Source organism: Oryctolagus cuniculus, chromosome 9 (genome assembly GCF_964237555.1).
Source record: "Oryctolagus cuniculus chromosome 9, mOryCun1.1, whole genome shotgun sequence".
Lineage (NCBI taxonomy): Eukaryota > Metazoa > Chordata > Mammalia > Lagomorpha > Leporidae > Oryctolagus > Oryctolagus cuniculus.
In genome coordinates this window covers 67,194,817-67,209,620 of record NC_091440.1, presented here as the reverse complement: position 1 = coordinate 67,209,620, position 14,804 = coordinate 67,194,817, and the positions used below count along the sequence as shown (strand labels likewise).

General features: G+C 43.3%; 1 pseudogene; it reads left to right on the top strand.

The window, feature by feature from the left end:
* Positions 1-404: 404 nt before the first annotated feature.
* LOC100341570 (prohibitin 1 pseudogene) lies at positions 405-1,416 on the top strand (annotated as a pseudogene).
* Positions 1,417-14,804: the final 13,388 nt, after the last annotated feature.

Sequence of the window (14,804 nt, the reverse complement as noted above, 5' to 3'; positions counted from 1 at the left end):
TTCCTTACCTCATCCCCAAATTCCGGGAACTCTTAGTTTACTGAACATAATTTCTTCTAGGATTCTTGGGACAGAGAGTGTGGGATGGTACTAATGGTTGAATGCTTACTGGAAGCCAGACAGCATCTTAAATGCTTTGCCTACACCAAGTTTTCAATCCTCATAACTTTCCCATGAATCAGGTAGTGTTGTTATACCCATTTATAAGGGGAGAAATTGAGACATACTCAAGTATGCTATTTGTCACCTTGCTAATAAGTGAGGCAGTTGGAATACGAACCCTATGGTCTGGTGCCAGTGTTCAGGCCCTTATGCAACACAAATGCAAATATTTATTCTTTATAACATTGATTCTTTAATGACATTATTCTTTAGTGTGCTGAGCAACATTTTAAGGAGCGCATCTTAGGAGGCTGGCATGAAGGCCAGTGTAGAAACCTATCTCGTTCTCTCGTGGGGAAGATGGATTTGAATACATGATTATGAGGTGATATGTGTTAAGAAAGTGAAGGGGAATTCATGTGGAGGTCAGAGCTGAAGCGGGTGTGAATGGGTCCCCCGGAAGAAAACATGGCTGCCAAAGTGTTTGTTCAGCCTGGCCTTAGCTGTTGCTGGAGGCATGGGGGAAACTCTGACTTAAATAACGTGGTCTCTGGGCACCGAGCTGTCATCTTTGATCAGTGCCGTGGCGTGCAGGACATGGTGGTAGGAGTAGGGACCCACTCAACTCATCCCGTGGGTGCAGAAACCAATTAGCTTTGACTGCTGCTGGCGCCGGCAGAACGTGCAGGTCATCATCGATAGCAAAGATGTACAGAATGTCAGCATCGTGCTGGCCAGCAAGCTCCCACGCATCGTCACCACTGTGGCTGGGGACTCTGATGAGCACGTGCTGCCGTCCATCACCACGGAGGTCCTCGAGTCCATGGTGGCCCCCTGTGACACAGGGGAGCTCCTTACCCAGAGAGAGCTGGTCTCCAGGCAGGTGAGCGATGACCTTGCTCTTTGGCCCCATCTTGGGTGTCCTTGACGCATCTGACCTTCGGGAAGGAGTTCACAGAAGCAGTGGAAACCAAGCAGGGGGCTCAGCGGGGGGCAGAGGGCCAGATTTGTAGTGGAGAAGGCTGAGCAGTGGAAGGCAGAAGGTGGCTCCAAGGCTGCTGAGCTGATCGCTAACTTGCTGACCACCGCGGGCACTGGCTTTATTGAGCTGAGCAAGCTGGAGATAGTGGAGGACATCGCGTACCAGCTCTTGCGCTGCCAAACATCACCCACCTGCTGGCCAGGCAGTCCCTGCTCCTCCAGCTGCCCCAGGGAGGCCCGCCCTGCCTGCACCGCCTTGGACCAAGCAGGTGCAGCCCCAGCGATTCTGAACACGCATGCCCTCCTCCTGCCTCACCCCAGAAATCACTGTGAAACTTCATGATTGGCTTAAAGTGGAGGAAATGAAAGTAGAAGCAGATCTCTCTCGAAGAGAAAAGAAAAGAAGAGGGGCAGTTGTGCAGGGGTCAGGCAATACCTCTTTAGGGAAGGACATTTCAGGGGAAGATTTTGAAGGCAGGACTTAAAAAGGCTGCTTCAGCCACAAATGAAGAGAAGGCAGAGATCAGTGTGGAAGTGAATTCCTTAGTCCATTTTGTGTTGCTATCACTTAACAGGCTACCTGAGACTGGATAATCAATAAGGAAACTCATTGCTCACAGTTCTGGAGGCTGGGAAGTCCAGGAGTGTGGTCTTGGCACCTGGTGAGGTCCTCTTCCTGTTCCACAAGGCAGGGGATGAGGGAGCATGTTCCAGAAGAGACAGAAGCAAGAGAGGACACCGCTTGCTTACATCACCACACACTGTCACGAGAACGGTATTATTCCACTCACGATGGCAGGGTTCTCATGGCCTGGCCACCTCTTAAAGGCCCCATCTCTTAAACTGTTGCAATGGCAGTTAAATTTCAGCATGCACTTTGGAGGGGACAGTGGAACCGTAGCATGAGGCTGTTGTGGTCTTCCAGGAGACAGAGGCTGGTGGTGCAAACAAGGTGGGCAGCAGTAAGGATGGGAGAGAGTGGATGGGGCCAAACCCCCGGGGAAGTAAAGTGCTTAGGACTTGGTGACTGATGATGAGGGAGAGAGGAAAGAAGGAGCCAAGGTTCCTGACTTGAACAAACTTTTTGACAATGGATGTTGTCAAAATGGCTGAAAGAAATGGAGGTAGACTTGAATAAGGAGAGTAATGGAATAATGGATTACATTTCAGAGGTGCTGAAATAGAAATGAATGTGTTCACTTAGCAGTTGGATTATCGGAGTCTAAGGTTCAGTAAGGGGTAGAGGGTTATAGAACATCTTTATTCTAGGCTGGTGCCATGACTCACTAAGCTAATTCTCCGCCTGCGGCACCGGCACTTCAGGTTCTAGTCCCTGTTGGGGTGCCGGTTCTGTCCCAGTTGCTCCTCTTCCAGTCCAGCTCTCTGCAGTGCCCCGGGAAGGCAGTGGAAGATGGCCCAAGTGCTTGGGCTCTGCACCCACATGGGAGACCAGGAGAAAGCACCTGGCTCCTGGCTTCGGATCAGTGCAGCGCACTGGCCGTAGTGGCCCTTTGCAGGGTGAGTCAATGGAAGACCCTTCTCTCTGTCTCTCTCTCTCACTGTCTAACTCTGCCTGTCAAAAAAAAAAAAAAAAAAAAAAAAAAAGGATATCTTTATTCTAAAACAGGCATTTTTTCACATTGATTATTTCCAAAATTAAATGTCTTAAAATTAAGCTTATTTATTAAAAATAAGGTTTGTGTTCTTCTCATTATTACTATTAAAGTCATGATAAGCCATAATTGATGATATCTTCAAATAGTGGATATTCTGTAAAATGAGAATTATTCTATAAAATCACAATTCATTTTACTTAATGGCATCCTGAGAAATCAGGGAACGGCTTTCAAATAGCATTTATCTTGAAGAAAGATATATTTAGCAAAGGTAAAATTCAGGACCAGCACTCAATTTTGGCACAAACACCAAAGTGTCAAGTCCAACTTAATGAGGCTTTACCATAATTGTTAGGGTGCTTGAAGTGTTTGTTCTTTTTAAGTAAGTCCAAACCATTCCTTCCTCCATTTCTGCCTCCAACACAATTTTGCTTACACCATTAACTTGATTAGCATTCATTGTCTACATATTAGAAAGGTATGCTTTGTGAACCTTGGATAGAACAACGTGTCTAAGAATTATAGAAACTTAAATTAATAGGGTTTTACTGTAATGTAGTGATCTCTTCCCTGATAATAAAACACTGACTACTCTGGTGTAATTGTGTTTGAGTTTCACATATTCACTGTCCCAGCCTCAGCCATGTCAGTGGGAAAAGAGTTGTAGAAGGAGAAAACTTAGTTTAGAAGAGGAAAGTGGCATCTCTTTCTCAAATCTTGCATCATTTATTATCTCTAAGGTGTTTTTTGTTCAATATATTATCTTCCCTGGTAATATTCATAAGTATGTACACAACTTTCCCAACTAGATTTTTGCCAAGCAGGGAAGCAACCAATCACAGCTACTCCCTAAACTCATCGGCTCCTCCAAGATCTTTATATGACATTCTGCTACATTTTTACCAGATCTTTCTGGAACCTCCAACTAAGACTCTCCAGGTCTCATGTAGAATATCCATGAATACAGCCAACGGAACTTTTTAAAACAGACCTTTACTTCCTAACGTGTTCTATGAAACCAGCATTATCCTAAAACGAAAATCAGATAAAGGTACTACAATAAAAATATCAAATCAATATCTCCCTTTTGAACATAGATACAAAAGCCCTCTAGAAACTATTAGCTAATGTAATAGTGTATAAAAAGTTATACACTGATCAAGTGAGATTTATTCCAGGTATGCATGACTGGTTCAACATTTGAAAAATCCATTAATGTAATCCATCACATCAACAGATTAAAGAAGAAAAATCATATGATCATATTAATTGGTGAAAAAATATTTGGTGCTGACACTGTGCCCTAGTGGATAAAGCTGCCACTTGTGCCAGCATTCCGTGTGGGTTCTGGTTGAGTCCCAGCTGGCTGCTCCACTTCCAATCCAGCTCCCTGTTGATGCAGCTGGGCAAGCAGCGGAGGATAGCAGGGGAGACCATGGGAGACCTGAAAGAAGCTCTTGGCTCCTGGCTTTGGACCAGCTGAGATTGGGTCATTGTGGCCATCTGGGGCATGATCAGTGGATGGAAGATCTCTATCTCTCCTTCTCTCTCTCTGAACCTCTGCCTTTCAAATAAATAAAAGATTTTTTAAAAAGCATTTGGCAAAGCATAACATCCATACTATGATAAAAAGTTTTAGCAAACTAGTAACAGAGGAAGAATGTCCACAACTTAATAAAGAGCATCTACAGGAAACCTACAGCAGGGATGGGCATTTGGTCTAGTGATTAAAACATCTGCAGCTCGTATTGGACTTCTTAGGTTTGAGTCCGAGCTCTGACACCCCATTCCAGCTTCTGCTAATGCAAACTCAAGGAGACAGCAGGTGATGGCTCAAGTACTTCTGTCATGCTACCCATGAAGGAGACCTGGAGTGAATTCCTGGATTCTGGCTTTGGCATACCAGTCCTGGAGTTGCAGGCTTTTGAGGAATGGACCAACAGAAGGTAATATTGTCTATCTGTCTCTGTCTCTCTGCCTCTCAAATTAAAACAAAATAAAACAAAACTCTATAGCTAACTTTATATGCAATGGTAGGAAACTATATGCTTTCACCCTAAGATCAGCAAAAAAGCGAAGACGTTCTCATCAACGCTGCAAATCTGCACATTTCATTAGTCTCCCTGTTGCTGCTGCTGTTTTATTTTGTTGCTGTTGTTTTCAGGCTCGTTGGTGCATGCTCAGCTTAGGAGTTAGCAAACATCTCAAGGGGAGATTGTGTGTCAATTTCTGGGTTCACTTCTCTGCAATCTCTCCTCTCTGGGATTTAAAAAAATATTTCTTTTCTTTTTTTTTTATTTGAAAGGCAAAGAGACAGAGAGAGTGAAATGGAAAGAGAAAAAGAGGAGAGAAAGAAAGAGGGAGAAACAAAGACACAGAGAGAGAGAGAGAGAGAGAGAGAGAGAGAGATCTTCCATGTGTTAGTTCAGACCCCCAAGTGCCCACAACAGCCAGAGCTGGGGCAGGCCTAAGCCAGGAGCTTAGATGTCAGTCTAAGGTCTCTAGCATAGTGGCTGGGACCCAAGCATTTGAGCCATCACCTGCTGTCTCTCAAGGTATGCATTAGCAGGAAGCTGGATCGGAAGCAGAGGAGCTGGAACTCAAACCAGCACTCTGAGATAGAATGTGAGCATCCCAACAGCATCTTCACAACTGTGCCCAAACCCCATCCCTTCCCTCTGGGATTTTGCTACAAGTTCCAGTCACCTTAATAGCTTTGAACCCCAAGTTGTCGCTTCAGTCAAATGGATCTGCCACTGACTCCGTTCCCTGCTCTGTGGATTGAGTCATGCTGAATAAGAAACTCACTTAGCTGGGCTGGCTTCTCTCAGGATATTCTGCATTGGTGCCTTCCAATATCTTCAGATAATTTTGTGATGTATCCTGCCACCTGTTACAGTTGTTTTTCAGTGGTAGGGTCAGTTCAATAAAAGTTACTCTGTTATGGCTGAAGTGAAAGCTTTCTTCTTTTACAACTTTGTGAACACACACACACAAATAATATTTACTTATTTGGAAGGTAGAACAACAAAGAGAGGGATAGAGATCTTGTACTTGCTGATTGACTCCAAAAGTGTATGTAGCACCTGGGGCTGGGCCAGGCCAAAGCCAGGAGCTGGGAACTTCACCTGGGTCTCCTATGTGGGTGAAAGGGGCCCATGGATTTGAGTCATCACCTGCTGCTTCCCATGCTGCACATTGACAGGAAGATGGATTGGAAGCAGAAGTGAGACTCTCAGTTTAATCCCAGGCATTTCAATATGGGATGGGAGCAATCCAACCAGCAGCTTAACCCTCTGCACAACACCTGCCCCCATGGCACAGTATTTGTAGTAAATAAACAGCCTAAAAGAACTCATGAGACCAAAATAAGGAAATTACAAAAATATAAAAACTAAATCACAGACCACACTTTCAGTCCTAAATTCAGACTACCTTCAGGTCTTCTGGACTCAGCATTCTGTTTGGAACAAATGCCTTTCCTTCTCACCTTCACCTTGGTTCTTTGACAAGAGCTTTATACATGAACTGAAAGAGCCAAGATTTAGTGTCTGGACTGCTATATAAAACTGATATGATCCCGGACAAACCTTCCTTTTACCACTTTGGTATTATGATTAGTCAAGGAGGCTGTCTCTGAATGGCTGCTTGCTTTAAGTCCTCTCAGGACAAGTGAGGCATAAGCAAATGAAGACATTACACAGAGTGCTCATTCTGCCTTATTAACAGAGCTGGTATGAGAAGAGCTTAGTTTTGAAGACCAGGTTCACAAGTGTGTCTTCTCCATAGGGATGTGAGTGTGGTGACAACTTTCATGCTCTTGGACAATGTCTTTTCCTGCTGATTTTCTTTTTCTTTTCATTAGAGCTGTGAATTAGAAACAACTGTGATTTCTGTATCTCCCCCATCTGGGTTAGATTGTCCTGCCTAACCTAGAACAAAAGGTAACACCAGTGCTTGACTGGGAATGGGTTTGGGGACAACTGGATAGCCAGGTGGGTCTGACCAGAGAGGATTCCCCATGGACAGACGAGAGAGGAACCCAGTCAGAAACATTTGGTGAGTGTGGAATCAAAAATGAGCCATTTATGTGATTTGGAGGTGGGATGGGCTTGAGTTTGGACACGTTAACATATTGTCATGCTTGCCATGACCTCCAAGATAGACTGATGGGATAGGGCTTCCAAAGCACAGACTCACGGTGCCTTTGACTCTGGTTTGTCTGGGCTTTATCTCACCAGCCCCCTGGTTGTTACATCTTCCTTTAGGTCTTTTACTAACTTCAGCTTGTTGGCGTCCAGCTGGTCTCATCGCAGTCACCTTATTTCTGATCGCATGCATTATGTGCTCATTTTACAGTGTGCTGCTATTGCTTCCCTGTCCCAAATGTAGGGGGAGGACCTTACAGCCTGGAAGTCCAGGCTGCACGGTGAGCCTGTGCTTTATAATCTCTCGACCTTCACAGCCATTTGGAAGGTTTAACCTTCATTTTAAAGACGTGGCAACTGAGGATCCCAGATGCTAAGACATGTGCCCAAGGTCACAAAATTTGAATGTTTGTGTTTAAACTCAGGCTTGTGTTTAAACTCAAGCCTGATCCCAAACTCAAGTTCTGCCTGCTGCTGCCAAATAAATAATAGATGAATGAATCCTCCCAATTCTCAAGTCATCTGCAGAGGAATGAGGAGCTAAAAAGTGTGATTCAGTCAAAGAACTCCTCAATTTAGCATACCTTCATGTCTTGATGCCTTAATTTTTATTCCTCCTCCTAGAATCCCATCTGTTCATGTTTATTAATACCTCTTATATGCTAAGGACATATAGCAGTACAAAAGACAGAAGGCCTAGCAAGAGTATAAATTGGTACAATGGCTCAAGTGACTCAATGATATTTTTTAAATATGCATAACCTCTGACAAGTAATTCACATATGTACATAAAACCTAAAGTTTAATGGGGAATATTGACAAATACAAAAATAAATGCAAAGTATGCAACCCAAAATTAACATGAGTTTATAAAGGAAAAAAAAATGGGGGAGGGGGGTTGACTGGAGAAACAGAGCCCATGTTTATATATCCAGAGAGTGAGAGGGAGAGAGAAAATTGACAGGAGTTGCCTTGGGTGATTGTGCGGAGATCAGACCGGGTCTGTAGCCTATAGTTCAGGCCTGCAGAGCTGGAGCTGCAATCCATAGGTGCAATCTCTTCCTCAGGGAAACTGGTTTTATTCTGCAGGCCATCCAGCTGTTTAGAGCAAGCCCACCAGATCATTGAATTGTCTCCTTTACTTAGAGTCATTGTAAGTGGATGCTAATCAGCCTACAAATCTTGCCAGCAACACCTCAGTTACAATTTGGCTACTCTATAACTGTCTATTCCAGCCTAACCAACATAGGATGGCTAAAAATAGGTTTCTTCAGCTTCAGCAGCAAGCAACTGAAAAGCTAAATCAAACTACTCAAAATAATAAAGAAATTCGTTGGCTCAGAGCACAGGAAATTAGGAATAGGCTGGAGGGCCTTAGCTCTTCCATGGATCTCCCTCCTTTCAGGCCTTCCTGCTCACGCTGCTTGACAAGGTGGGTGCATCATGCCCTGGAAAGAGAGGAGCTGCCCCTTCCTGTGACTCTTCTCTGAGGAACAGGAAGCCTTGTAGGCTCATCCAACAAACCTCCTCTCACAGCTCATGGAGCCATATTTGGGCTAATCTCTGACTGGGGGAACAGCATGCATCAACAGACTTCACGTTGGGGTCCTGCGTCAGTCACTCGTTGGGGTATGGGTGGCTATGATCCCCTTGGATGAGGGCCATGCAACCACTTTGTTAAACAATGGGACTTGTACATCTCCCAGACTGGAATTGCTCAGAGCAAGCACCTGGAGCTCCTCATGTTCCAGGATCCACCTGAATGTCCCAAAGGATAAATATCTTTATGCACCAGTGTGGCAGTCAGTACATATGCTGGGTTCCACCAATCAGGAACCATCATTCATTCCCATGCTATCAAAGAGACAATGGGTAGGAAGAAGAGGCAATGGGAAAAGTCCAGGAATCAATATTTGCCAGGATTCTGGATTCAGTAACCTAGCAAATGCTTGTGGGGCTCTATAGCAAGGTTATACTGGCTCACAAGAGCTAATTGTGTATATCTTGTCCCAATTCCATGTTCAATGGCAGGAATATTTATACCACAGAAATTGGCGAATGATGGGCTTGTGTTTAGCCCAGGAGTTAACTCACCCGCATATCACATTGGAATATATGTGTTCAGTTCTGGGATCCAGCTCCTGATTTCAACTTCTCGGTAATGTAAACCTAGTGGGTAGTAGTGATGGCTTGAGTAATCGGGCTCCTGCCACCCACCTGGGAGACCTGGATTGAGTTCTGGGCTCCTGGCTTCGTCCCTGGCCCTGGTTTAGCCTTAGCTTTGCAGGCATTTGGAGATTGAACCAGTGGATGGGAACTCTCTTGCTGCATGTCTCTCTCTTTCCCTCTCTGTCTCTCTACCTCTAAAGTAAATAAATAAAATAAATAGGCAAATTTTACAAATCAGTGCTTTTTATGGGGAGGGAGGAGTCAGTTGTTAAGCCTTGAGCAGCATACCATTGACAGTGTCATGCCCCGGAGAGAGGCACCCTGGAGGAAGACAGCTTGGCCTTTAATTCCTTGTTGGAGTCTTGCTCATCCCTTCTGTTTTCAGTTGCAGTAAAAGTCACATAACAAGTGCCACCAGCTTATTCATCCTTTCTGAAGCCCACTCATGCTCATGTGTTATTGCCTCTTTTTCATCAGAATATTCTATTTTATTTTTGAATGGGTAATACATAGACCATAGTTCAAAATGCAGAAGATACAACAGGATAAACAGTAAAAGTTCTCCTTACCATTCTATTATCCTGCACCCAATTTCCCTCCTTAGAGAAGACCAATAGTAGTTTTTTGTGTGTACTTCCAGAACATTATACAATAATTAAATATTTAGAATAAATATTTAGAATGTATACTAAACATTATACAATAAATAAATATTTACAATAAATAAATATTTAGAAATATTTAGGATATTTTTAAATAACTTCAAAAAATTCATGGAAATGGAATGAAAATATATTTATTTTGGTTCAAAAACATTTAAATCTACCCATAGTTTTATTCATAACACACATTTTCCATGAACTTTTTGAAGACTGCTTGTACTTTTAAACACATATGAGGTTGTGCATGTATACACATAGGCACACACAAGAACGTTGCTCTGACCTTGCTGTAACAAAAAGCCTTGGGGATGGTTCTATGTTGAAACATACAGAATTTCCTTCTCTTTTGCAGCTGCCCAGTAATGTACATACAAATAAACAGAGCTGGTGCCAATGACTTTGTACATACTTTCTCTTTCATGTATGTGGGTACATCTGTGGGATAAATTCCCATAAATGTAATTGCTAATCAAGATTATGGATATTGGGAAGGTAAATGACCTTGTTCAAATTGCTTTTTCTTTTTCTCTTTTTTATTTTTCTAAAAGATTTAATTTATTTGAAAGGCAGAGTTATACGGAGAGAGAACAGAGAGAGATCTTTCATCTGCTGGTTCACTGCCCAAATGGCCACAATGTCTGGGCTTGGGCCAGGCTGAACCCAGAAGCCAGAAGCTTCTTCCAGGTCTCCCACATGGGTGTAGGGGTCCAAGTACCTGGGCCATCCTCTGGTGCTTTCCCAGGCCAATAGCATGTAGCTGGAATGGAAGTGGAGCCGCTGGGATGCATAGGATGCCAGTGTCTCAGGCAGTGAATTTACCTGCTATGCCACAATGCTGGCCCCAAATTGCTTTTTCTTGAGATTGTGCCAAATTGAACTAGCAATGGCTAAGTTGTTCAGTGTCTTTTAGCCCGCCCACACAATATGTTTTCAAATTTTCGATCTTTCTCAAAGAATGATATGTCAGTGTAACTTAAATTCAATTTCCTTTGTTTTTAAGAGTGAAATTGAGCATTCTTTTTATGTTTATAAGCCATTTCTACCCCCCTTTTGCAAGCTGTTTGCGTCTATCCTGTTTCCATTTTTTTTTCTTTTGGGTTTTTGGTCTTTTTCTTGTTAAATTTTAGGAGTTATTTTTATCTTAAGGAAATTACTCCTTTGTGATAAGAGTCGTAAATTCTTTCCCCTATTTTGTCACTTGTAGTTGGGCTTCATTGCTCATGGTTTTTCCCATTCAGTTAAAAATATTATGTAACTGGGCCAGTAATGTGGCATAGTAGGTTAAGCCTCTGCCTGCAGCTCCAGCATCCCATATGGGCACCAATTTAAGTCTCAGCTTCTCCTCTTCTGATACAGCTCCTTGTTGATGACCTGGGAAAGCAGTGGAAGAGGACCCAAGTGCTTGGGGCTTTGCACACACGTGGAAGACCCAGAAGAAGCTCTTGGTTTCGGATCGGCCCAGCTCTGGCTGTTGAGGTCATTTGGGTATTGCACCGGTGGTTGGAATATCCCTCGTTGACTCTCCTCTCTGTCTGTAACTCTACCTCTCAAATAAATAAATCTTTTTAAAAATTATGTAATCAATTGAATCTATCAGACTTCTCTTTTACATTTCCTTGAGTTTCTATCACAGTTAGGTCTTCCTTATTCTAAAAAGTGTCAGAAATGTTAATACTTTTTTCCCTCTAGTACTTTTATGCTTTCCATTTTACATCCAAATCTTGTTTTCCTCTGGGTTTTGTTCAGGTTTTTTCTCATGGGATTAGGTGGTTGCCTCATTGTTGTATATTGTAAGGTGACTCTTCTCCTTCACTATTTTGAAGTTCTATCTTTAAGCATTGACTTATAGGAGAGAAAATTGCAAGGGTTGGCACCTGCCATTTATACAAAAGGGAGCCCTTCCTGGTTTTGGGAAGTGACAGTCAAGCAATAGATGCCTTTGTCTCCTTATTTCTTATTGAAAATTCTCCGTGTGGGGAAGATGGGACAAGAAACACCCAAGTTCTGTGACAGTTGACAAACTGAGTTACATAATGTGTTGATTTTGCTGTTGGTGTTGGATGAAGGGTCATAAAAATAGCAGAAGGAAATACAGAACTTACCACATTTTGAGGCCTCTACTTTCTACTGCTGGGTTAGTTCCTCCCTTTATTGAGTAGTCCCTTGTCTATTTCTCAGGGAGCATCAACCTTCCATCCACAGTGAGTCCACAGAGCACAGCTGGGCCTGGTGAAGCTATGTGAGGGGTCTTCCAAAAGTTCACTGATAATGTGAATTATGAAAAACTATTTCAAAAGTATTTTTGGCAGAAAATTCAATTTATTTTTTAATTCTTTTTTTCTTTTTACTTTTAAAGTACATGCATATTAAATATTCCATATCTGAGAACATAACATTTCTGCTTGGCCACTGTTTCAGAGCACAGAATTTCCGCTGGACCAAAGCCAATCTTGGCATCCAAATCTACAGATAGAGAGACTTTCAACAGTCATCGTTTGTGGGGTGATAGAAGTTTTTTTTTTTTTTAAAGGAGGAACTACAGAAGCTGACATGTTGACCGGAGGTTGTGGCTCTGTCACATGCTGGTCTCCGGAAGTGGTCTAGGCCAGTAGATCAGCACCTCCTTGTCTTACGTGTTGCGCCTTCCTCGCAGGCTGGGGTGCTGAGCAGCTGAGCAGAACTGGCGGTTGGGATAAGTAGCCTATTAGATAGCCCGTGGAGGCACCCCTTCAGAGGGGGAAAGAGGGCGTGGACAGCTGAGGCCTGAAAACCCAAGTCCCTAAGTCCCCCTCCTCCTAAACACCCAGAAATGCTGGAATGACTTTTCGCCACTTTCTGTCTGCAGTCTGCTTTCATGGATCTGCAGTAGCTTCATTACCCTTTATGGGCTACTTGGTTTGAATTTTCATTTGATGTCCTCTACTAGCTTTCTTCAAAAAGTTTTCGAGAAAATGAAATTACAAGATATGTTTATTTTGGTGGAAAAACCCTGAAATCCATACATATGAGGTATCTTCAAAAAAGTTTGTGGAAGTTGTATTATGGAAAAAAAGGCATGGGTTTCAAAATCTTTTTGCTTCCAGATAAACTTAGCTTTTAATTCTGGTTTCCCATTGACTTTTGGAAGCATCCGTCTATACCAATGGAGGAGGGAGAAGGAGGCCAACAGGTAGGCGAGGCACATTGTGCATAGTCACAGACCCCATGGAGAAACTCTGGGCTCCAGGTGCCATTCCCACCCAAGGAAGTCCTCGGTAGGACACAAGGAGAGAGTAACTTGTGTGTTTTTGGGCTGTTGCTTCCTCGTAGTAGATTGACCATGGCTGACTGGGCAGAGCCAACTTTTAGGCTATTTTTTTGCCAAACTGGGAGGTAGGGGAATCTTGTCCTTGGTCTTGTTTTTTAAACCCTGATTCACCCCCTCACTGCCTTCTGACACTCTCCTGATAGCCACGAGCTCCTGATAAATGATTCCTTCACTCAATGTTGCCAGACAGAGGGAAAGGCCTATTTTTATTTTTTCCCTGTCATAGCCCATTGAGTTAAAAAGGTCAGTACACCGAAATAACTACATCCTCAAGTAAAATATTAAACTCATTTTGTTTAGAGAAGGTGCAAAACAATTAAGTAAGTGTAACACCAATCACATTCCTGATATGTTTGCCCCTTGAAGGGGAAATGAAGGAGAAAGGGAATGTAACAGCAGAGGGGTTGAGGAAAAGACTGGGGTAGGAGGTAGGAGGGGGCCAAGGATTCAGTTAAGAAAAGTGACAGTGTTAACTCCGGTGTAGACTTCTCTTTGAGAGTGATAAACAGCTATTTCCAGCTTTCCATTCTTTGTATCCTTGACTATAGAGGGCTAGTTATAATTGAGGTACTAAATCATTGTCTACCATGGAAATCATTTTCTAACCTGCAAAACAGGAACTAAAGTTAACTACACCAAGTACCTGGCAAGAGCCAGAAAATTGGAGAACCCACCCATTGGCTAAAGGTCAAGGTTATAATGGGGCTTGGGTGTTAGAATGTATGTGTGTATGTGTGTGTGTGTATGTACATGTGTGCTTGTGTGCACAATCGCGCATGCACACATGCAAGAAGACTGTATTTGTGAGTCATCTCATGGATTCTGCTGCCAAGGAAAATCACAGCCTGGCCTCATAGGCTCTTGAGTTTTTATACAGGCCTCTTAAATGCAGGTCATCTGCGATGTACAAAGACATGAGTCACTAATGGTGGAACTTCAGGTGCCAGTGCAAATAGAGATTTGTTTCTCTGGAGAAAGAAAAGAATTCTCTAGTCTTTCTCAAACAAATACATATTTTTCCCAGCTTGTTTGTTTGTTTAGTCTCAACTCTGCTCTTCCTGAAGAGATCTTTTCTGGACATACGTATGTCAGAATATTTTTTCCTTATTGCTCACCTACCCTTCCAACCTTGTACTGTGCACATGCTAAGTGTGTGAAGAAGACACTGCTGGGAAAAGGGAGTGGTGGTTGTGTGTGAGGGGCCCTCCCTCCCTTCCTCTGTCCTTGTCTTCTCTGGCTCCCACTCCTTGGAGATGCCAGGGAGGATCCCACCCACTTATTACTAACATTTAATTGCTGGTCTGCTGAAGCATCTACGTGGCCCACGTGATACACCCTTACTGTAGCTAATAACTGATAGGCTGCCCGCTGTAGGGGGGCATTCTGGTGTTGGAGGTGAGGTAAGAGGGTAAGCCACTTCTCACTCATTTTCTCAAAAATTCCACAGCAGAGTGCCATTGGAGAGCTGGCTAACGTTGCCTCTCCCAGTCAATAAATCCTATGACAATCTCATTCCCAGAACATAATTTGTTTCTTGGGGGGTGTGGGAGGAAGGATGAGTTGCATTTCATGAAAACAATAATCTTCCCTGGCCTCTGGAAAACATACTTGGGCTCAGTGTGATGGAAAGTGCTAATTTTCTTCCTCATCAGCCCGGTGAAATTTTCAAAGTGGAGAAACTTTGCTCACTAGCAGTGGTGAGTAACTACAGAGGGAAATGCCTTTGTCAGCAGGCTGAGACGGTAATCAGCGATTAGAAGGTTCTCGCCACCTGAAGCAAGAGGAACTGGTTTTCTGCAACTGGTTTTACAAACCTGGT